Source organism: Natator depressus, chromosome 1, assembly GCF_965152275.1.
Source record: "Natator depressus isolate rNatDep1 chromosome 1, rNatDep2.hap1, whole genome shotgun sequence".
Lineage (NCBI taxonomy): Eukaryota > Metazoa > Chordata > Testudines > Cheloniidae > Natator > Natator depressus.
This window is the reverse complement of record NC_134234.1, coordinates 95,566,563-95,589,241: the sequence shown is the minus strand read 5'-3', so window position 1 is coordinate 95,589,241 and position 22,679 is coordinate 95,566,563.

The following is a 22,679-nucleotide window of genomic DNA, read 5'->3' as shown; positions in this document are numbered from 1 at the left end:
AATTTTTTTCTTCTTCTTTGGGTTGTCTAGCGCAATATTACCTCCAGCTGATTGATGCTAGTGCTGTTTCTTTAGCACAGGTAGACAGATAAGAAATGCTCGAAAATTGTGCACATAAGAAACCACAGATGTAGTTTGACTTCTATATTTGGGGGAGCAGCTCCAGTCAGGCCAACAGGGCCAGACAAATTCCGTGCCTGCCCATGGGGGAACCATTTCAGATCTGGGGGAGAGGGGACTTTAACCATGATTCCAGTGGTTACTTAGGCAACTGAAAACTCTAGCGTTTTTGCAGATAACTTAGAAATATCTGACAGGAGCACTGCATCTAATTCCCATATCAAGAAAGAAAATGAAATAAATATTAGACGCACTCAGCTCTAATACTAACATGTTCTGACATCTTGTGGCAAGTCACTTGTGGGACACTGGTTAGCTTTAAAATTGTAATGTATATTCTTACTCAGACACTCTTACTACAGTCAGAAGTGATCATCGTGATCATCTAGTCTGACCTCCTGCACATTGCAGGCCACAGAACCTCACCCACTCACTCCTGTAATAGACCCATAACATCTGGCTGAGTTACTGAAGTCCTCATATCATGGTTTAAAGACTTCAGGTGACACAGAATTCACCACTAGTTTTAACCTGCAAGGGTTCCATGCTGCAGAAGAAGGTGAAAAATGTGGGAAAGAATTCTCTGTAGTAACTCAGAGCACTCCCCATCTAATGTCCCGTCTCCAGCCGTTGTGGATTTTTGCTGCAGGCAGTCGCTGATGGGCCACATGCCACTGAAGGCAGTCCTGTCATACCATCCCCTCCATAGAATGATCAAGCTCAGTCTTGAAGCCAGTTAGGTTTTTTTGCCCCCACTGCTCCCCTTGGGAGGCTGCTCTAGAACTTCATTCCTCTGATGGTTAGAAATCTTTGCCTAATTTCAAGCCTAAACTTGTTGATGGCCAGTTTATATGTGTTTGTTCTGGGGTCCACATTGATGCTTAACTTAAATAACCCCTCTCCCTCCATGGTATTTATCCCTCTGATGTATTTATACAGAGCACTCATATCTCCCCTCAGCCTTCTATTGGTTAGACTAAACAAGCCAAGGTCGTTGAGTCTCTTCTCATAAGACAGGTTTTCCATTCCTTGGATCATCCTAGTAGCCCTTCTCTGCACCTTTTCCAGTTTTAATTCATCTTTCTTAAACATGGGAGACCAGAACTGTACACAGTATTCCAGAAGAGGTCTCATCAGAGCCTTGTATAATGGTACTAGCACATCCCTGTCTCTTCTGGAAATATCTCGCCTGATGCACCCCAGGACCACATAAGCCTTTTCATGGCCACATCACATTGATGGCTCATAGTCATCCTGTGATCAACCAAAACCCCCAGCTCTTTCTCCTCCACTGTCACTTCTAACTGCTAAGTCCCCAGCTTATAGCAAAAATTCTTTTTGTTAGTCCCTAAATATATGACCTTGTACTTCGCACTATTAAATATCATCCCATTTCTATTACTCCAGTTTACAAGGTCATCCAGATCTTCTTGTATGATATTCCAGTCCTCCTCGGTATTGGCAATACCTCCCAGCTTTGTGTCCTCTGCATATTTTATTAGCACACTCCCACTTTTTGTGCCATGGTCAGTAATAAAAATGTTAAATAAGGTTGTCCCAAGACTGATTCATGAGGAATTCCACTAGTAACCTTCCTCTAGTCTAGCCTGAGAGATCACCTTTCAGTATGACCTTTTGTAGTCTTCCCTTTAACCAGTTCCTTATTCACCTTTCAGTTCTTGGATTAAATTCTTTTTTATTAAAACTAATGTTAAAAATTATATAATACACAGATTTAAAAAAGTGTCTGTACATCTGGGTGTAGTGCTTACCTTATCCAAAAGTGCAAAATCTGGTTAAAAAGTCATGAGATACTTACAGTACATAATCTGCAATAACCCAAATTGAGGTGAATAAATTTAATGGTACAGTTTAGATATTAAAATCTGAAAACTCGGGTACATCACTCATGAAAAACTATACCGATAGTTGGTTGTAAAAAGCAAATATGGGAATGAGTGTAGATTGTCCCTCAGTAATTGAGCATTTAGGATAAATTGTCCCTTAGTACATATAATCCATCAGAGAAATATTTCAGTTACTTTCTGATTTTGCTTCTCATCGGCACTCTGGCTCATCCCTCCTGGTATTGCCAATGCCCAGTGATGTGTTCTAGATAGATGTCCGTCGATCACCTGATGGCGTCCAACAATCCCCATCTTTTCCTATTTAACTAATAATTTCTCATGTGGATCTGTATCAAATGTCTTACTGACATCCAGGTAGATTAGCTCTATTGCATTTCGTTTGTCTGAAAAATCAGTTATCTTCTCAAAGAAAGATATTAGTAACTTTGTTAAAAGCTCTTGAATACAACAACTGAAACAACTGTAGAAAAATCTACAATTATTTTCTGTCATTTAGGCTACTTACTTTTTGCAGCTCACCAAGTTTGGAACAGATCATTGAACTTAAGTCTTCTTATCTTAATCAACTGTTAATCACTCTGTTTATAAACAAGATTCTGACTCCTTGCCTCAAGGGCACAAACTGGGAGCGGCACATCTTGTTTCCTCTGCGGAACTCATTGCATTGCACATTCAGGCTGCCTGCCCCTGAGGCTTGGAGTTTGGTGGAGGGAGGGACACCCTCCTTTGCCCCCCAAACCTCCGGACTCCACCTGTGTAAGAAAAGGTCTTTTAAAAAAGCTCTGGAATTCTTACCTTTGCTATGGAACACTATCTCCTGGGAATATTAAGATTAGGGTGTGATTATAAACAAGGATTTCCAAAAGTTTATCCTGATCCCATAACGTGCTGTGTACATTGAAGTCCTGCAAGAGCTGAGAGTGCTCAACATCTTTCATGATGAAATCCAATGTGAGAAAGAACTGCACAAGGTCTGATCCTGCAGTCAATTAAGTGGGAGTTCTGCAACTGACTGACTTCAGAGGGAGTCAAGCTCTGTCCATTGTGAGCTATTTCAAAGATTTTTGTCACCTGGGTGCCAGGTTTACTTCTGGGTATTTCCTATGGGATTAGATGGTGGACACTTATGTATTTTAACACAGAATAGTGTAGGGGCCTGTTAAAGTATGTTGAAAGGTTTTGCTATTTTTAGGTGAATTGAGTATGGATAGATAGGTCGCACATGAAAGAAGGAGACAGTCTAGAACAGTTTTAGTGGCTGGTGAGTGTTTTCGATATCTACATACAGGAAAAAAGTAAGTAAAAGGTTGAGATTGGTATGTTGGGATTTGAGGTGATTTTGTTAAATCTGACCTAATCTGGAGAAAATTGGCCTTGAAAAGGAATATTTGTCTATGTGCAATTTCAGAAGACTAAAGCAGAATTTATCTGAAGGTTTGGGACAATCAGAACTATTAGATAAAGGAATGGAGAAGAGACGAGTGCTCTGGCTTGAATTTGCATGGAAATTATTTTGTCTTGTAAAATTTTGTTTTGGCAGTGATCCTGGCTGAGCCACTGAAAGTTGTTCATTGAAATTCAGGCAATGCTGACAATCAATGTCCTGTAAATCTAACAGCTATTCCTAGTAAAATTATGGAAGAAATATTAAGAGAAATTTTTTTTAGGTCTGATCCTGAACAAATGGATGTGCTGATGCACTTGCAAGCATGTAGATAATCCCACTGACTGCTTAAAGGTCAGTGTATAAATCTTTGCAGGATCCAAGCTCCATGCAGAATTAAGTAGTGAAGGTTTATAAAGAATAAATCTTTCCCAACCAACAAGATTCCTTACTTTGCTAGAATCATAAAATGAGTGGATAAAAGAGAATAAAGTAAATGAAATACATTGACCTAGTGAAACATATTATAGTGTGTCCTATTAAATCCCACATCAAAAATAATTCATATTGTTTTGGACAGGAATACAGTCATGTGGAATAACAACTAGATAAAAAAAGGTCTAGTTCTACCTGACAGGTTTCAGAGTAACAGCCGTGTTAGTCTGTATTCGTAAAAAGAAAAAAGAAAAGGAGTACTTGTGGCACCTTAGAGACTAACCAGTTTATTTGAGCATGAGCTTTCGTGAGCTACAGCTCACTTCATCGGATGCATAGCATATCGTGGCCATTTCCGGCGCGGATCCGGGTTTTCTCGCCCTTCCCCCCCCCCACAGACACACTATTGCCAGCAGGAGAGTGAGTTTGTGTGTGTGGTTTTTGGAGGGGGGTGTGTGTGTGTGTGTGGGGGGGTGAGAACACCTGGATTAGTGCTGGAAATGACCCACCTTGATTATCATGCGCATTATAAAGAGAGGTTTCAAAGAGGGATGGGCTATTACCAGCAGGAGAGTGAGTTTGTATGTGTGTCTGGGGGGGGGGGGGGGAAGGGTGAGAAAACCTGGATTTGTGCTGGAAATGGCCCTACTTGAAGATCACTTTACCAGCAAGAGAGTGGGGTGGGAGGAAGTTTTGTTTCATGGTCTCTGTGTGTATATAATGTCTTCTGTAGTTTCCACGATATGCTATGCATCCGATGAAGTGAGCTGTAGCTCACGAAAGCTCATGCTCAAATAAACTGGTTAGTCTCTAAGGTGCCACAAGTACTCCTTTTCTTTTTTCTTTTTAGTTCTACCTGAGATCTTCATTAACTCTTCAAACCATTAAAGCAGAAAGCACATCACATCTGGTGAACTTCACATCTGGTTTGCCCTCCAGTTATAATCAACATCAGCTGCGGGGGGTCATCCTTTTTACACTCTATAATACTTGTTAGGATCTTTAGGACAATTTTTAGGACAAAGCGATAGTACATCTTTATAATTTTCACAAGACTGAAGCAATATCTCCTGCCACATGGTGCAGAGGCAACCTGTGCAGAGTTCAATTTCTGGATGCAGATTTGGGCTCTTTGTATTGTGGTAATGCTTCAATAACTTTGTACTCTTTATATTCCAAAAGGTGAGTATAGTGTGATCACATTGCTGGAACCACTTTTTCTCCTTAGGTCTTAGGAGAGTCATTGTCACTAGGCCAGTTTTACAAATTAAAAATTCCTGCATTGCTAAAGATGGGATCATCTGCAAAGCCTTTGGAACAGTTATTAATTAGATTCAAAGTCACAGCAGCTGCTTTCTTTGCTTCCAAAGAACAGCAGGTCTACCAGTTTCTTGAAAAGTTTGAATAGAATCCGAGCTTTAACCTTTCTCTGGAGAGAAGCTTAATTCTTTTGTACTTCAGTGTGCCATCCACCTCAGTTATATCAGTCTCCAGAAAGATCAAAAGCTCAAATCTTTTAAAACAGGGGTAGGCAACCTTTGGTACGCGTGCCGATTTTCAGTGGCACTCACACTGCCTGGGTCCTGGCCACGGGTCCGGAGGGCTCTGCATTGTAATTTCATTTTAAATGAAGCTTCTTAAACATTTTAAAAACCTTATTTACGTTACATACAACAATAGTTTAGTTATATATTATGGACTTATAGAAAGAGACCTTCTAAAAATGTTAATGTATTACTGACACGCAAAACCTTAAATTACAGTGAATACATAAAGACTCGGCACACCACTTCTGAAAGGTTGCCGACCCCTGTTCTAAAATGTTTAACTTCACCAAAATTGGAATATTACACTTGGAGCAGACTCGAACGTAATGTCTGGTTTTTGAAATGCCCCCCCTTGCAGTTTCGGTTGATACAATGTTAAATGCCTCTCCTAAACGGTTATGTAGTAGTACTGCCACCTATTTAAACAAACAAACAAACAGTAGTTTTTACCTCCCAGCAGGGGTGAAAGTAATTTAAAGGATTTACCGGTACACCGGAGTCCTGAGTGGGGGCGTGGCCTCAACAGGAAGAGGCGTGGCCTCAACTGGAAGAGGCAATTTAAAGGCTCCGGGGCTCTCGCTGGGAGCCCTGGGGCCTTTAAATCACCCTGCTGCAGAGGCGGCTGGGAGCCCCGGGGCTCAGGGGTGAATTAAAGGACCCAGGGCTCTGGCCGCCGCAGAGCTCCAAGCATTTTAAATCCCTGCTGGAGCCCGGCTGCCGGAGCCCTGGGGCTCCGGCAGCCGGGCTCAGGCGGGGATTTAAAGGGCTCGGTGCTCCAGCCACTGCAGGGAGCCCCCGCCCGAGCCCCGCTGCCAGAGCTCCGGTGGCGCTTCAAAGGGTCCGAGGCTCCCCGCAGTGGCAGGGGAGCCCCAGGCCCTTTAAAGCGCCACCCAAGCCCCGCTGCTGGAGCTCCGGAGGTGATTTAAAGGGCCTGGGGCTCCCCGCAGTGGCAGGAGCACTGGGTCCTTTAAATCACTGCCGGGGAAGCTGGTCCGGTCCGGTCTGGCACGGCGTACTGGCTCTTGCCGGTATGCTGGACCGGACCGGACCAGCTTACTTTCACTTTTGCCTCCCAGGTAGCATTTCAAATGAGAGATGAAGTGATCCTTAAGTATAACTTATATTTTTCACTGAAAAACTGTGGGTGTCATCAGTATTATCTTCTGGAGTAGTTGAAAACTCCTTCCAAAAACAGTATGTTGCAGTGACGTTATTGGAAAATGCATTAAAAGTGAAAGTGTAAAACAACAACAACTAGTAACGGCTAGTAGATATGAAATAAATATGCTACACTTAAGGGTGGGGAGAGTAACTTAATAGTACCTCAGTTCAGTGTATGGAGAAAATTATCTTGCAGTCACCTAAGATGGATGACAGCTAAGGTTCTGACCCTGCAAGCAATTACATGTGTGAATAGTGTTGGCAAGCATGGCCAGCTGCAATAGACATGACCCGGGGTGTCTGTAGCGAGGCGCACGCTGGGCCCCTCTGGTTTCAGGCCCTATTGCCCTCTCCAATCCGTCAGGAACGCCTCAGCTTGATGCAACACCAGTGTTCTTTATTTACAGTTGCCTTCCAGCCACCACTTTCCACCTATGTACAGGTTTCACAGCCAACTTTGCCAAGTGCAGGCCTAGCCAGCAACAGACCAGAAGACTCCCAGCTCCCTATGTGCCTGGCTTTTGTCTTCCTCCCTTCTTTCTGGCTTCCTCCTAGCTTTTATAGGCCTGGCTAATGACGCTGGGAGGTACTGCCCATTACCAGACAGACACAGGGTTATCCAACCAGCCCCAATCCATTCCCCTTGATTGGGGCTGGAGTGGCAGAGGCTGATTAAGTGCTTCTCATTCAGCACCCTGTCACAGTATCCAACATGGAGCCCCAGGGAACCAGGATCCCCAGAAAGGTTCCATGAGCATCACCGAAGCCTCAGTGAGGCAGGCTGGGTTGTGGCCACTAGTGGAGGTGCGCTAGATGAGCAGAAACGGGGCTACCGCAGATATGTTGGTATCAGGCCATTAGTCCTGGGGGACCAGATCCTACTCAGGCAGCAAAGGTGCTTCAAACTGGATGCAGCCTGGGGCCCTGAACTGCACATTGTCTGTGGGATCCTGTACCCCAGATGGCCATAATACAAGATACGAGCAGTGTTGGCAGATAGAACAGAGACGGTGGTCCACTGGAGCATGCTGTGGCCTTGCCACTTTGAGCCCAAGCCACGAAATGGGGAGGATCATGAGCCTAGTTCTAGAAGCCAGGAGACAGGCCAGAATGAGTCACTGGGCCCCCACTAGTGGGGTGGCTCACTGGAAGCAACTGACCCTAGTCCTGGCTCCAGGGGAGGCGAGGAGCAGAGAGGTAGGAGCAAGGAGGGAGGAAGCACTTAAGCCTGGCCCTACAGTAAGGGAACCACAGAGCAATGAGGCAGGAGCAGCCTGACAGTCTCAAAGCCCAAATAGAGGGGTTCCCCCTACCTGGCTCATACAGCTGTGCTGAGGATGGCCTAGATACCGGGCTTGAGCGCTACCTGGGGACAGGTATATTTAAGTGGTGAGGTGTGTGGGATTGGGTAGAGCCTCTCCCACCCTCCCCCTGATACTCTGTAATCCCATTTTGCAAAGATTGCAGACTTGCCCACAATAGAATCAAACCTGATTGGCTCGGGGTGGGGTGTGCTGAAACAAAATTGGCTACAGAGCTCCTGGGCGGGTTTGAGCCAATGAGCAGATTGGGGGAGAGAGAGAACAAAGCAGTAGCAATCCCACTGCTAGTGGCAGTGAGCAAGGGGCAGACTGACACCAAAGCACAGGGGTGTGGAGTTTGAAGGAGTAGTTGCTAGTGGGAAAGCCACCTGCTGCACTGGTGATTGCAAAGGGGACCCCTGCAGACACACAGCCTGGAGTCACCAGGACAGCTGAAATCATACAGCAACACACACCTTTCTGAGCTCACAGTGCATACCACTCATACATATCAGAATGTGCATACAGCTTAGACTGACCAAAAGGGGGTTGTGGGGCATACAGTCTGTGTCTGCCTAGCTAGCGTTGAGGGACTTGTGCTGTACAAGGGGCAAGGGAGTCTGTGTAAATCCTGCTAGATATCCTTCTCTGGGTTTACTCCTGGCTTTGCCTGAGTTAGATCAAGGTGTTGTTCCAATGTTAAATAAGGTACTTTTTCCAGGGTGTTAATGGTGACCTCCCTAGGAGTGAGGGCTGGTGTTTGTGAAGAGACATAGGGCTAGGACCTGGGAGTTGTCCCTTCCCAACCCTGGGAGTTGTCCACCTGCCAGTAACTTTTTGCCTGAGGTGGCCTATTGATTTCAGTGGGACTAACTGTATGCATAGTGGCCCAAATCCACGACAGGAAAGTTAGGCATTGTAACACCTAACTTTTAGTTGAGTAGAAAATCACTGGAACAACACAAAGCCTGAGTTAGGCATTTAGGTTCCCTATACAATGAATGGGAGGGACAGGCACTTTAGAATGCGATTCACAAAAGCCAGTACGCTAGGCAGCTTAAACCAGCCAATGGGAGATGCCGCCCAGAGGGGTGTGACTTAAGCCCCATCCCCTCACACAGATAAGTGCTTAAGTCTAGACTGCAGAGAGACACCTATGTCTAGTAGGGATCCATAGCCAGGAACCCCTCTCCTGGAGCCAGGCAGCTTAGGCACCTGAGTTGTTTCTTGTGAGAAAGATTGGGGCACCTGCCTCACTCCACACAAAATAGTGTAGGAGGAGGCACTGCCCACCTTTTAAGTTTTACCCCAGTGGTTAGAGCACTCACCTGGGATGTGGGAGACCCAGGTTCAATTCCCTTCTCTACATGATTGAAAGAAAGGATTTGAACAGAGTCTGCCATGCATGAGAAAACCTTTGCCAATCCAGAAGTAGGATGCTATGACCTTCTGGAAGCTGGCTACCCAGACTGCTGCAGATCCACTGCAAACCTGTTTGGTGTTAGAAAGTCAGCTGTGGTTAAAATGGTGGCAGAGGTTTCTGAGACAATCAGGCATGTGGTTTACCCCAAGGGGGTGGGCATAAAAGATATTCCTGAAGTAACTGCTGGCTTTGAGACAATGGGTCTTCCAGACTGCACTGGGGCCATTGATGGGACTCATGTGCCCATAGTTTCCCCTCCTCAAGGAACACAAGCCCATAAACTGCAAAGAGTGCTACTCCATTGCTATGCAGGCCCCCATGGACCACAGAGGGTGATTTTTTGGAATGTCAGCATGGATTGCACTGGGAAAGTTCATGATGCCAGGATTTTTCACTGATCAGGATTCTACAGTAATGGATAGTCTGGGACACTATTCCTACCAAGTAGTATTGTCATAAATGGAGTTGCTGTCCCCACCATTATTCTGGGGGACCCTCTAGACCCCCTTTTGCCTTGGCTTATAAAACCATACCCTGATTTCAGAAGCCCTGGCAAAAGACGGTTTAATTTCGCTGTCAGCAGGTGTGGAATGGTTGTTGAATGTGCTTTTGGCAGATGGAAATCCTGTTGCAGATGTCTACAGACCCAATGGATTCCAATGTCATCAATGCTGTCCACATTACTGTGGAGTGCTGTGCTCTTCACAATCTTTGTGAAGCCTGGGGTGAGCCATTTCCCCCTGAATGGACCTGTGACAGGGAGGGGCTGCTGAATCAGTACACTCAGCCAGAAAGTGCAGCTAACACATACAGCTGGAGCTGGATTCACCTGGGCAACAGAAATCAGGGATACTTTGTGCTCCCACACTATGTGCTTGCATGAAAGAAGGGGCCTGATGGAAGAAGGGGAAGAATGTCTTTATGAATATGCTTGTGGGGGTTGGGCTCATTGATTGTGGAGGGATTCAGTGCATGGGAGCAGTGGGGAGTTGATTGCCATGCAACATACTTATGAATGACATGACCACTTATGAAATGGGGCAGGGTGGGATACACAGTATGGCTTGATGTAGGAAATGACTGGAGTATGGATTTATGTAGCTAACTGTATGGAGGAATAGTGTTTACTTACTAATTCCTAATTGCCCCTGATCATGTGTTTATTATTTTGGGTACACATTGTATGATGTGATGCAGTGATAGTAATAAATGTTCTTGAAGAAATAAAAAGCTTTATTTATAAAAGTGTATTAGAAAAGTACAACATTCATCCGATGCTAGGCAGGCCAGCTGCCATTACCATGCCAACATACCAGTAACAACGGTACCTTGTGTAACCCACACACCTCCTAGGTGTGGTGTTCTGTCCCATCTAGTGGCACCAACACCATTTAGAGAGAGAAAAAAATGAGTCTGCTCTACAGCCTTCGCTAACACTCAGTCAGCTTTTAGCTCATGCGGTAGAGGCTCATGCACTAAGCTCAAGAGGTCCTAGGTTTGATCCTGCCTGCCTGCGACCAGTGTCTGTTGGCGTTACACTAGCAGAAAAAAAAATAGTGCATGAACAAGTACAATTAGTGAAACCATGTACAAGACAAACTCCTCATAAAACAGGCATGATATTAGCAAGTTGTGCAAGGTGAGGTTTTAGTCCCTGGTTTTTCAGTCTTGACCCACTTAATCCACTCGCTGCACTCCTCACTGTGCTGATAAATTTGCAACACTGCCAGCTTCTTTGCTAGTATGTGTGAACATTCCACAGCTGCCACCTTTCACCCTGTAAATAAGTACCCTGACTTTTACAACTGCCAAAAAATCAAGCTAATCCCATTTCAAAACAAGGCCAAAACAAGCCAATCCCTAAAAACCTCAACATTCTATGTGACTAGATCCTCCTGGCATGCAGTTTGGGACTGTGGTGGGCCTTCTGTTCACCCCGACTCTCTCTCCCCCCTTGCCCCTGCTTGTCCCTTGCCCCCCCCTTGGCCCTGCTTGCTGGGAGCTGATCAAAAAAAAAAAAAAAAGGGAAGAAGAAGCAACAAGCTACAAGCCAAAAACGAGCTAACCAACTCACAAGCCAATTAAGCCAAAAACAAGCCCAATTTCTGTGCTTTTTTCGTGGGTTTGGCATGTCTGGATCATTCCTGTTATTTTTACTAAAATCCACTGTTTTGATGGCCTTGCACTAGAGGTTTACCAAAACCTGGATGTGCTCCCATGACCACGAAGCAGAACGCTTTGCAAAAGACTTCTTCTGTTCCGTCTTCATTGCAAACACAGAAGGCTCTCTGCTGGTGTGTTTGCAGCTCGGCTGTCAGAAAACAATGGAAGAGTTAAACGCTGACTTGCTGAGCTGCTGCATTAAACAAAGGGGGGTTGCTTCTGTTTCCCTCAAGTTGATTAGAGATTGTTGGGATAAAGAGGACAAAAGAAGTTGGCCCATGGTATTGTGGGACACTTTTGGTGTACTCCCAGGACCTGAGTCAGTGTGTGTGTGTTCTGTGTCTACGCTGCAAAGCAACAGGGCTTGAACCCTGGGTCCTGGCTTGAGTTGAGCTTGACCCCTCCACCTCTCTAGAGTCTGACCTAGGGTACTAGGCCTGAGCCCAAAGTCTGAGAGATTTGTGTAGACAGAAGGGGGTTGGGCTCAAGTCAGAGTCTGAGATCGGGCTTACATTGCAATGCTTAGGGAACATTTACTCTGAATACCTAGGCATCTACAGGATTAGGTGGAAGCTGATCAGGGGTTTTGTGGATCGGATTCGCAGTGGTGACTAAAAAGGGGATTTAGGTGCCTAAATACCTTTGTGGATCTGGGCCAAAGTTCTCACACACGTGTTTGCAGATTCAAGGCCTAAATAATGTAAATAGCTAGGTTTCATAATCTAAATCAATATAATAATCTTAATTGCACTGCAACAAAACTAAATAAGAAGAGATGGGTTTGTTATGGACATATTTGTATCACAGATGCATAGTAAAAGAATGTACACTCAAATTCTGCAGTCCATACTCACGAGGGTCACTGAAGTAGATCTGAATGGACTATTTGCAGCAAACTATTTCATAAATTTATCAGCTTTTTCTGTTCAGGAATTATTTGCTAACAGACTTCAGTTTTACATATTTATCTGTGGCATGACCACATCTTAAGTGGTTTGTACAGAGAGCAGAATGTGGCCTCAATTCTCCTTTATACCTCTGGGAACTCCTGCAATATAATAATAGTAATGAAAAGTCAAAATTCTTTAACAAATGATTTGAGAATATTTTTTTCAGCCTATGGATTACTAGCAAACTATTTGCTGTAACAGTTGCTTTGAGTTATCACTAATTTGCATTTAGCTATTTGGACTCAGTGATTAGTCACATAATATTGATTCTACTTCCTGACTGGATTAGTCAAGCCCATAAAGAGCTTTCAAGATGGCTGTGGGAACACTTTTAGCAAGAGTATTGTGAATACATAGATCATATATATGTCTGTAGACACTGGTGAAATCCTAACCCTGTTGAAGTCAGGGGGAGATCTGCAATTGACTTCAGTGAGGCCAGAGTTTTATTACTGTGATGTTTGATTCAGACCACTGTACTGCCCATATGGCAGAACCTAGAACTATAGATTCTGGCATATGGAATGCAAAGAACTTTTCCAAGCCCATCCAGTCAGAGAGAGAGCCTACATCACTCTACAGTTTGCAGATGGCCCTGGTATGCTTGGACATCCATTGAAATGTTTATATTTTTTCACATGCCGTGTTGTTGTAGCCGTGTTGGTCCCAGGATATTAGAGAGACAAGGTGGGGAGGTAATTTATCTTTTATTACAGAAGCTGTTCCAATAAAAAATTATTACCTCACCTCCGTGGTCTCTATATTTTGTCACACTGAGGTACAGATTTTTGCTGATAGCAAGTTTAAGGCTATGCAAAATAGTATAAATTTACAACCAGTTTTCTTTAAACAAAAGACTTTTTCTTGATAAGAAAATGCCATATCATATAAAGAGACATGCAAGCAATTATTAATTAATTTGAATCAAAGTAAACACCTGATGTAAGAACACTCCCTACATTGACCTGAAATAGCCAATGTTGTATTGCCATCAAGTTCTTTTTTAAAACAAAACAAAAAGCTTACATAGCACAAAACTTACCAAACAGAAGTAAAAAAGCTATAAATCAAGGAGAAATTTTATATCCAATTAGATAACTAACAATTCTTACTCATTCATGATTGGGAGTTCAGCCTATACAAGGCAGGGAGGATATTATTGATCCTCTCTGGCCACTTACTTTATTTCCTCAGGTAGCATGTACATAATGGTCACCACTTGAAAAAAAATCCATATGTATTTATGGTTCCCACTTACTCATATCTGCAAAACCATCACTTATTTTCCTCTTCTATCTCAGTTGCCAACATGTAGATAAATGATTATTTTAACTGTTAGCACTGTTGTGCTCTGTCCTAAGTCCTCCTATACTTATCTAGACAATACCTACTTCATTTGCTTGTCTACCTCTAAAGTCCCTTCCTTTTCAGATCTCTCTGTCCTTTACCCTAGCTCCTTTTCCCTAAGGGTTACTCCCAATTTCCTTATACAAGAGTGGAGTCTAATGAGCCATACCTACCCTAAAAAGTTGGCCACAATTAACACTTGCGTGTAGGGTGAGGTAGTGAAAAAATCCTGCCATTCTGCTGCAGACTTCAGTAAGACCTAAATGACAGGTAACTTCTACAGTCCAGTATTAGTCCCTCAAGGTCAAGTCTGAAGCTCTTTGATAGAATAGTTTGGCAGAAAATTCACACTGCCAATCCTTCTTAAAACAGAAGATGTTGTGCTTAGAATTAGTCAAACCAATGTACCAAATTTGTATGCATTTAAAAAAAATGTGTTTATGTATTTAGTATTGTGACAAAGTTCCTCCTCTACCTTGGTGAGTCCTGTACTTATTGGTAGATTTTGCTCTCCTCAGAGATTCACAGTAGCTCTCCGTTTGGCCATTTTCATGGCTCAAATCTGCCATTCACTCAGATAACCTCATCACTGGCCAGCATAGGGAAAAGGAAGGAGAACAATCCCCACAATCTCTGCTGGTCCACCTAGTGGGTCGGAGGACAGGCCAGGGACTTTCCCCTCTGGTGGGACCCACAGGCCAAGTCAACTCCTACACTTGTGGAAGGATTCTTCTGTCAGTGTAGCCACCAGTGACAGTAGTTTTGTCAACAGAAATACTCTTTCGTCAATATCACTGCATCTAGGCATAGGTTAAGATACCTATGTCAATCTGGGGTGTGTTTTTTTCATATCCTAGACTGATGTAGCTATCTCAACCTAACTTTTAAGTGCAGACCAAGCCTTAGACTATGAGCTCTTCAAGGCAGTGACTATATCTACATATATATTTGTACAGTGCATAGCACTGATCCTAATGGGTGCCTCTGGGAACAACTGCTCTGTAGATATTAAATAATAAATCTTCAATGAATAGACCACTTTAGTTCTAAGAGTTGTAAATCCAGCTCCTTCCATGATCACTGTTGCAATAAAAAAGAAAAAAAATATTTTGATAACTGTGCTGATGTTATTGATGATGCCTTTTATACAAAGAAGGAAATGAACAAAGCAGAGCTCTGGTACCTGGTGCTTCATGAGAAACAGAGACACAAGAACTACACTGTGCCAAATGGAAAAAAGACAAACCCTTCAGGAAAAGAAAAGTTAAAAGTCTGGTGGTATTAGATGCTTCAGAGTAAAATATAAACATTAAAAAACTATGGAACAGTTCTTCACACGATCATCTTCGTTAAAAAAAATTCCTTTAAAGTACTCTAACATAAAAATCAAAGCTTTATGTTCTAGCAGTCGATCAGCAATGCAAATGAAATCATCAGCTGCTTAAGTGTACTGTGTAACAGAATGGTCTGCCTGTTTAAGGAGCAGCAGGGCTGGGGAACAGACAGCGCTCTTCTGGAGAGGAGCCCAGCAAGCAGGTGCTGGGAATCATCTGACCCAGCAGGACAGAATCTAGTGATTCGGTCTGATAATTCCCAGGTGGGCGATATACAGGACAGCCCCAGCTCCCTGATGGCTATTGTCTCATTTTCAATACAAATGTACAGAACAGCATTTGTCATCTATTTTGAAAACTGATTAGGCCAGATTTGCTCCTGTGAGCATAGAAGGGTTGTTTTTACAAATGCCACTCCCTGAATTTGTGAAAGAGCACTAATGGTGGGATTCATTGACTGAGGGAGAGTGAGTGGAACTACCATTCCCATTCTTCCAGGATTTCTGCTGGGGAAGCCAGCCAGGTTTCACTATAAGCCTCTTTGGCAAAGACTGCCTGGGAAATGGGTTGCATGAGGGCATCTCCTAGCTGGTTAGGCACATGTCATGGGCTGCACCAGCTGGCTGTGCGTCCCCAATGACAGCAAAGTTTGTGTGTGGCTTGAGATGCTGTGTTTTATTATTTTTGCAGACTTTCCACTTTTTGATGTTCTCTGTTGGGATATGGCTGTCCCACAAGGACTTTTTTGTTTTCCTTTTTTTCAAATTAATAAACTCTGAAATAAAAACCACAATGAGCAATACATTTACGTTAATATGACAATCAATATTAGCAGCATCAGGACAAGGGCCTGAAAACACATAATTGTATAGCTGTGTGCATCTAGCTATTCTTTTCCTTTTATATTTTGACACAAGCGAGGGCTAGTCATGATCATCATATCAGTGCATACAAATATAATATAAATATTTTAATAATGAGTTATATCACAATGGCATTAATGCATCCATGGCTATTTTTTCACTTAAGGCAGTGACAGGGTAGGGTATGTAAACTTCTATGACTTTGTAATAATATTGCCCCTTTTATATAGCATGACTAGTTATTTAAAGTATTAGCTAGTTCTCATGGAGGTAGAAACCTGCAGCACTTTGTGCCAGACCTGAACTCTCAGCAATCTGATCCATTCTCAATAATGCTAAGAGCTGTAGGGATGCCATAGTGTCCTATTCTACCTTTAGACTAACCTGGAGAGGTGGTATAACAAACAGAGAGGGTGACTTCTCTGATTACTATGAGCCTGGTAAGTTTTTGGGGGGGAGATACACAAAGAAGTTGTAGAAGGGGCGGCACATCAACTGTGTAGAAGTTTTGAAGCCAGGTGTGGTTCAAAATTCCAGTTTAGACACAGTGGCTCCAATACTAATCGACATGGAGGCAAACTGAACAAAGCAAGTGGGTGTAACAAGAAGTCAGTCTTGCTGAGTAAGAAATGGTTTAAACTGGCTTCCTGTATGATTGAGAGAGTCTACACAGCATTGTCCAGTTCACCCCCCCACAAGAGTTCCGACACAAAAGCTATTAAGGCTACAGGCTGCCTTCTCTGGGTGGGTCTTAAATCAGAGAATGACCTTCCTCTAAGGAAACATTAGGCTCTCAAGATTACTAAAGGAAAATCTCTTCAGAGAATTGAAAGACTGAATGACTCATTCAAAAGCCCATTGCTTGACATGCACAACAAAAGTCTGCAAGATGAAAATGTTCTTCCATATTTAGAAGTTTAATGCTCTTGAATATGAAAAAAAACTTATTTATAATGTTTGTTTACTAGCAAAAGAGGTAGTTAGGGTGATATTAAGCCTTGTCTTATAACCCACCATTTTCACATTCCCATAACTGTCAGAAAATTTCTTTTCAGCTGAAATATTCTATGCTTAGTCTCAGCTCAAAAGTGAAATTGTCTTTTGTTTGCTGTTTTTTGCAAAGTTTGAAATAAATACATTCATTGTTGATATGTGAAAGTGTGAGAACCTCCAGGCTGATGACACATGTTTTTCACACACAAATCTCAAAAATGGTTGTGCATTAACAAGCTGAAACCATCCAGACAGCTAGCTTCACTGTGTAAGGCCTTGATCCTGCAAACACATATGCACACATTCAACTGAAGGGTAGAGCTGGTAAAGGCACCTCTGCCCCTAAACCCTCACCTGCGGAATCCTCCAAGGATCAATTCTATCTCTAGTTTTATTCAACATTTACATGCAGCCAGTAGGTGAACCAGCACAATGACGTAAACCCAAGCACTAGCAATATGGAGATGACACATAGCTCTATCTATCCTTCACCACATATAACTATACCATTACCACCAAGACAGCCTTATAGTTGGACAAGGTCAGTTCATGGATGAAGAACAGCTGGTTGAAGCTGAACCCAAGCAAGACAGAAGTTATGCTAGTGGAGAGATGAAAGCAGTTTGAATAATGTAGCCATGATGTAGTCTCCTATGGTTGAAGGTACACACCCTCAATTAGTCTTTTCAGTCCTCAGTTTAGAAGTTCTCCTGGTTGCCTCATGCAGCAGCATCTGTGAATCTATTGGAAAGGGGTAGGATGGAGGACAAGGAGTTGAGCATGGGGTGGATAGGGAGACTGAGATTGGATGAGGAACCTAGGGAGGGATCCTGGGAGCTAATGGGGAGAGAGGGAAGAGACAGATTGGACGATGAGCCAGGAAGTGGGGGGAAGTGGGATTGGCTGGACAAGGAGACTGGGTGTGGGGAGAGATTGGGACTCAAATAATAAACTTGGAGGGTGAGACTAGGGTAATGAGATTGAGACTGGGATGAGAAGGAGTGGAGACTGGGACTGGATGGATAAGGAGAACTGACTGGGACAAGGAACTAGGAATGGGAAGAGACATGACTGGGATAGTTACAGATTGGAGGGGACAGGGAAGAAGAAGTCAAGTTGATACTGACTCTGAAACTTGTTCCTCCCCCGATCCAAAATAGCATGAATCTGGTGACCTTCTGGGCACTCTGCAAAAGGTGCCTGTTCAAAAGGGCTTTTTGAGAGGGCCAATGGTATGCTTCTCAAAATGATGGAAGGATGGTAAAGAACTTTCTGTAGGTGGCAAAGTTCCTTTCTGAATAATATTTTAATGCTGCTTGAGTTTTTTTGTAGTATTAATTATGTTAGGGCACTGAGAGCCTTGTATAAACATCTTTTTATTATATTTTAAAACAAAAGAAATAAAAGGCACTAGAGTTAGGAGAGAGAGCAAAACCTTGTGGTGCGGAACAAAACCTCGAGAGACTGAAAACAAAGAAGAAAGAGGGAGGAGGCATATGGATGAGTAATTTGTTGTGCTCACAGGAGCATGGGGTCAGAAAAGAGGTTGATATTATATGTTTTGCATCTTGGAATCTGGGTCTATGAGGGCTTTCCTTTTAGTTACTCAATGATCTCTGAGTATGGCGTGGGAAGGAAGAACAAATACTAGCTAAAGGATAGAAAAGAAACTTCTAAAGTTCTTTCAATGAGCATGAGATTCCCATAAGCAATGTGTCACACTGATGGTAAATAGAAGATTTCCCTTTGTGGCACCTTCTAAAAGAGCTAGGAGCTAGGATATATATATAAAGGAAACTTGACATCCTGCAGAGCCCCCAGGGCTGTGAGTCAGAAGAGGGAATTTATGCCTTCATATGCTATTGGACTAATTTATATTTGCAAAACCCCCAAACTTTTCTAAAACTATTTCAGTTCTAAATAATACAGGAAAAGCAAGCTCTGGATTTCTTAGTGAATAGTATGAAAACTTAAAACCTACTAAATCTCAAAAGAGGACGGATATGCCATCCACTTGGACTAACAGTTACTATTTACTGAGCATGGTGTGAAAAGTATGTCACCGATCCATCTCTCCCAAACAGGGCTCACATTCTGTGCCTATTGCCTATTTAAGAAAATGGCAGAATGTTGTAGCAGGGCCTTGGTGAATACTTACATACATAGTCTTCTGTCATTACCCAAAGATGCCTTTTCAAACACATCTTTAAACTGTCTCTGGATCACCCAGATATTCCTGGTCTGAAGTCCTAAACATGGTAGACAATCTGTCCAAAACTCTGCAAGAGCAACAGACAACCAATCTCTTATGAAATGACACTTAATTCGTTTCAGTCTATCCAATCAGATAAAGCTACAACTTATTCTAGAAGCAAATACACTGGGAAAGTTGGATATAGTCAGAATGCCTGAGTTTCCAGAAGAGAAAAGCTCCCAAGAAAATTAAAATACGGACAGGTGAACCCATCTATCCACATTCAGCAAAATAATTTTATAAGTAGATATACTTCACAGTAACTGATTTCACAGTGTCCAGTATTCAGTCAAGATTTGAATAGAGACTACAAAATTGTTTGAAATCTGGAAACTCTCAAACACTCCACATATAAGAGAAAAGCAAGTTCAAGATGTGATTTAGGTGTAAGGTTCTGATTTCAACCCTGACCGACGGATTACTCAGCTTCCTTTGTAAGCCATCTGCCAACCTATGGAAAGACTATTACTCAGTGGAATGACAATAAACTACTTCATGTGGTTTTTTTTTACAAATAAAAAAATGAAAGTCACTTTCTGATATTGCATTGTTGCAAAAGACTTCTGAATGACTGAAATTAATCAGAGAATTTTTTTTAATACCATACCCACAATAAGAAAAATGGTGTGACAACTGTAATTCACAAGCAACTAGATTTTTGCTATTTTGCCCCAGGAAAAGGATGGTTATGAATACAGGTTAAGATTAAAATTTACATATCACTTTTGGTGATCCCACTCTTTTCTTAGCCACATGAGCCTAATTCAAATAGCATTGAAGTCCATGGGAGTTATATTGGCCCCTATTATAGCATTAACTGTTCTATTAGTACATAGTTGGACAAATTTGATCCTCTGAAAGCAGTGGGTTGACCAATTTAATTGAGGGGCAGAATTTGCTTTGTATGTTTTGGGAGATGATCTAAATACTTCAGATCCTATAATATACATTTTTCTAAAAAGAAAAAAGAAAAGGAGTACTTGTGGCACCTTAGAGACTAACCAGTTTATTTGAGCATGAGCTTTCGTGAGCTACAGCTCACTTCATCGGATGCATAGCATATCGTGGAAACTGCAGAAGACATTATATACACACAGAGACCATGAAACAAAACTTCCTCCCACCCCACTCTCCTGCTGGTAACAGCTTATCTAAAGTGATCATCAAGGAGGGCCATTTCCAGCACAAATCCAGGTTTTCTCACCCTTCCCCCCCCTTCCCCCCCCCCCCCAGACACACATACAAACTCACTCTCCTGCTGGTAATAGCCCATCCCTCTTTGAAACCTCTCTTTATAATGCGCATGATAATCAAGGTGGGTCTCTAAGGTGCCACAAGTACTCCTTTTCTTTTTTCTTTTTACGAATACAGACTAACACGGCTGTTACTCTGAAACCATACATTTTTCTGAAATCTAAAATTAAAGTCCTTTCATTATTTCAGCCCTCCATAACCAACAAGTAAGAAGTATACTATTCCTCCCAAGATCCCAGGGGACAGACTGAGCTGGGACACAGCAGGACACTAAACTAGACCAGCACTTTGCTGGCAGTTCCATCAGTTTCTACTGAATGTGAGCTTATGTTTGGGGAAATGGGATTTATTAGCTTTACGGTTCTAAACCTTTCAAATGTGAATTTACGTAGTGTCTTCAATCTCCATAAAGACAGCCTGAACTGTCCTCTTTCATCTCAACAGTGTGGTATCTGGAAGCTATAATGATAGTTTAAATGGCAGCCCTACTAACTATTTCATTGCTGATCATCTAGCAGAAAAAGTCAGACATCATGGAATTGGAGGGCAGAACTTGCAGAGACTTCCATCTCAGTCTCCTTCCTCCTTCCCTGCAACAATCTAACTCCAGCTGAGCACTACAAAAATGTAGCGTAGGAAACAATCTCTGACTACTGAGGGGTGCACTATATGACCTAGCAAAGATAAGATCTGGGAAAAGCCCTATGCTTTATTTAGATTTATTTTTAAATCGATAAGTATTCTTATGATTCTTTTCAGACTCCTCTCCCATATTTGTATCAATTTAAAAAATGTAGTTTTCTAACAACTTCTCTCTTTGTATCTGTTAGTGTATCATACCTACTTTTCTCAGCAGCACCCATTCATGGCCGGCCACAATAACTCTCAAAGCATTAGATATACCTAAGCCCCTTCATTTTCAGTTTCAGCTGATTCTTACTGAAAAATTCCTGGGTATTTTAAAAAGTATTATTCAGTTTTTTTGGTTCACCATACTTTTGTATCATTCAAATATATAAAAAATAACTTGTTTTATTAGGAAAATACAATACATCGTATGAGATATATGTATTATGATAATACGTTAGTCTGAGTGTATATGCAAAGCTGCCTGTTGAAGTAAGGCTATGCATTAGTTTAGAAGATACACACAATAAACAAACAAGCACACATGCTCTGAAGTGCGTGCACATCTGAACGTACTGGTGAATCTCATGCCCACCACATACACATTTCAAACTGTTAGCAGATGACAGTTTAAAGATTTGACACACTAAAATGGGAAGAAAATGAAAATCTGTATTAGAATACATTTCAGAACACAAGAAAGTATTCAAAAGTTTTATTAAAACAAAAACAGGAGAAAAGGATGAAGTTGAATGTGTGTCTGCAAATGGTGTGGGGCAACTATTAAATATAAATACTTATAAGCTAATAGTCCTAAGTCTGCAACAATAAACTGTTTATTCAAATGAAAAGCTTTATTTGCGGATTAGAGATTTATTGTTTTCTTAAACTCAGAGGTGGCATTGTGTTTTGAGTTCTGTTTTAGTTCCACAGCAAACCACATTGATGAATACAATTCAGAGCATTAATCTACTAAAAACTTTTTTCCCCTTTCTGTCCACCAACGTTTACCCAGATGTTTACCCAGAAAATAGTTTTTTGCACGGATTTGCACCTGTTTTTGTTGTTGTGGCAATAAACACTGATAAATTCCTGGGAAAAATTAAATAAAATAAAAACTGAAAATGAAGGGCCCTAGAAATACCATATGTAAGTTATAAAAGCCACAATGAGGATGAGCTTAACTCATTCTTTACAGTTGTTTCAAGAAGTTCTGTTTGGCACAAGCTATTATTCTTCTTGATATATTGAACTAGACATTTTTGTTCTACCACCATGAAATCATTTACAAGGATTTGGAGCACTTTCACTTGCGGGACAATCAATTTTATTAATATCTAAGAACTCAAGACCGTGTTTTACTCATGCACATTCAGACTATAAAGTCTTCATTCATGTAGCAACCAAACCATGCAAAGTTTATCACAGCAATTAACTTGGGACTTGGAACTGAGATTTGGAAATAAAATGTTCTGATAATATCTTGAGGAAAGCTTGGATAAAATGTTTCAGAAGCATTAAGCAGTTATATTTGTCTTATTTCAAATTTTTAAAGTCTTGTGGATACTGTTAAGTTTAGGAGTGATGGTGCTTTCCTCCTGCAGCTGTCAACTGCAATCTAATTAGTGCTTATTTGTATTTCAGTAGTGCAAAAA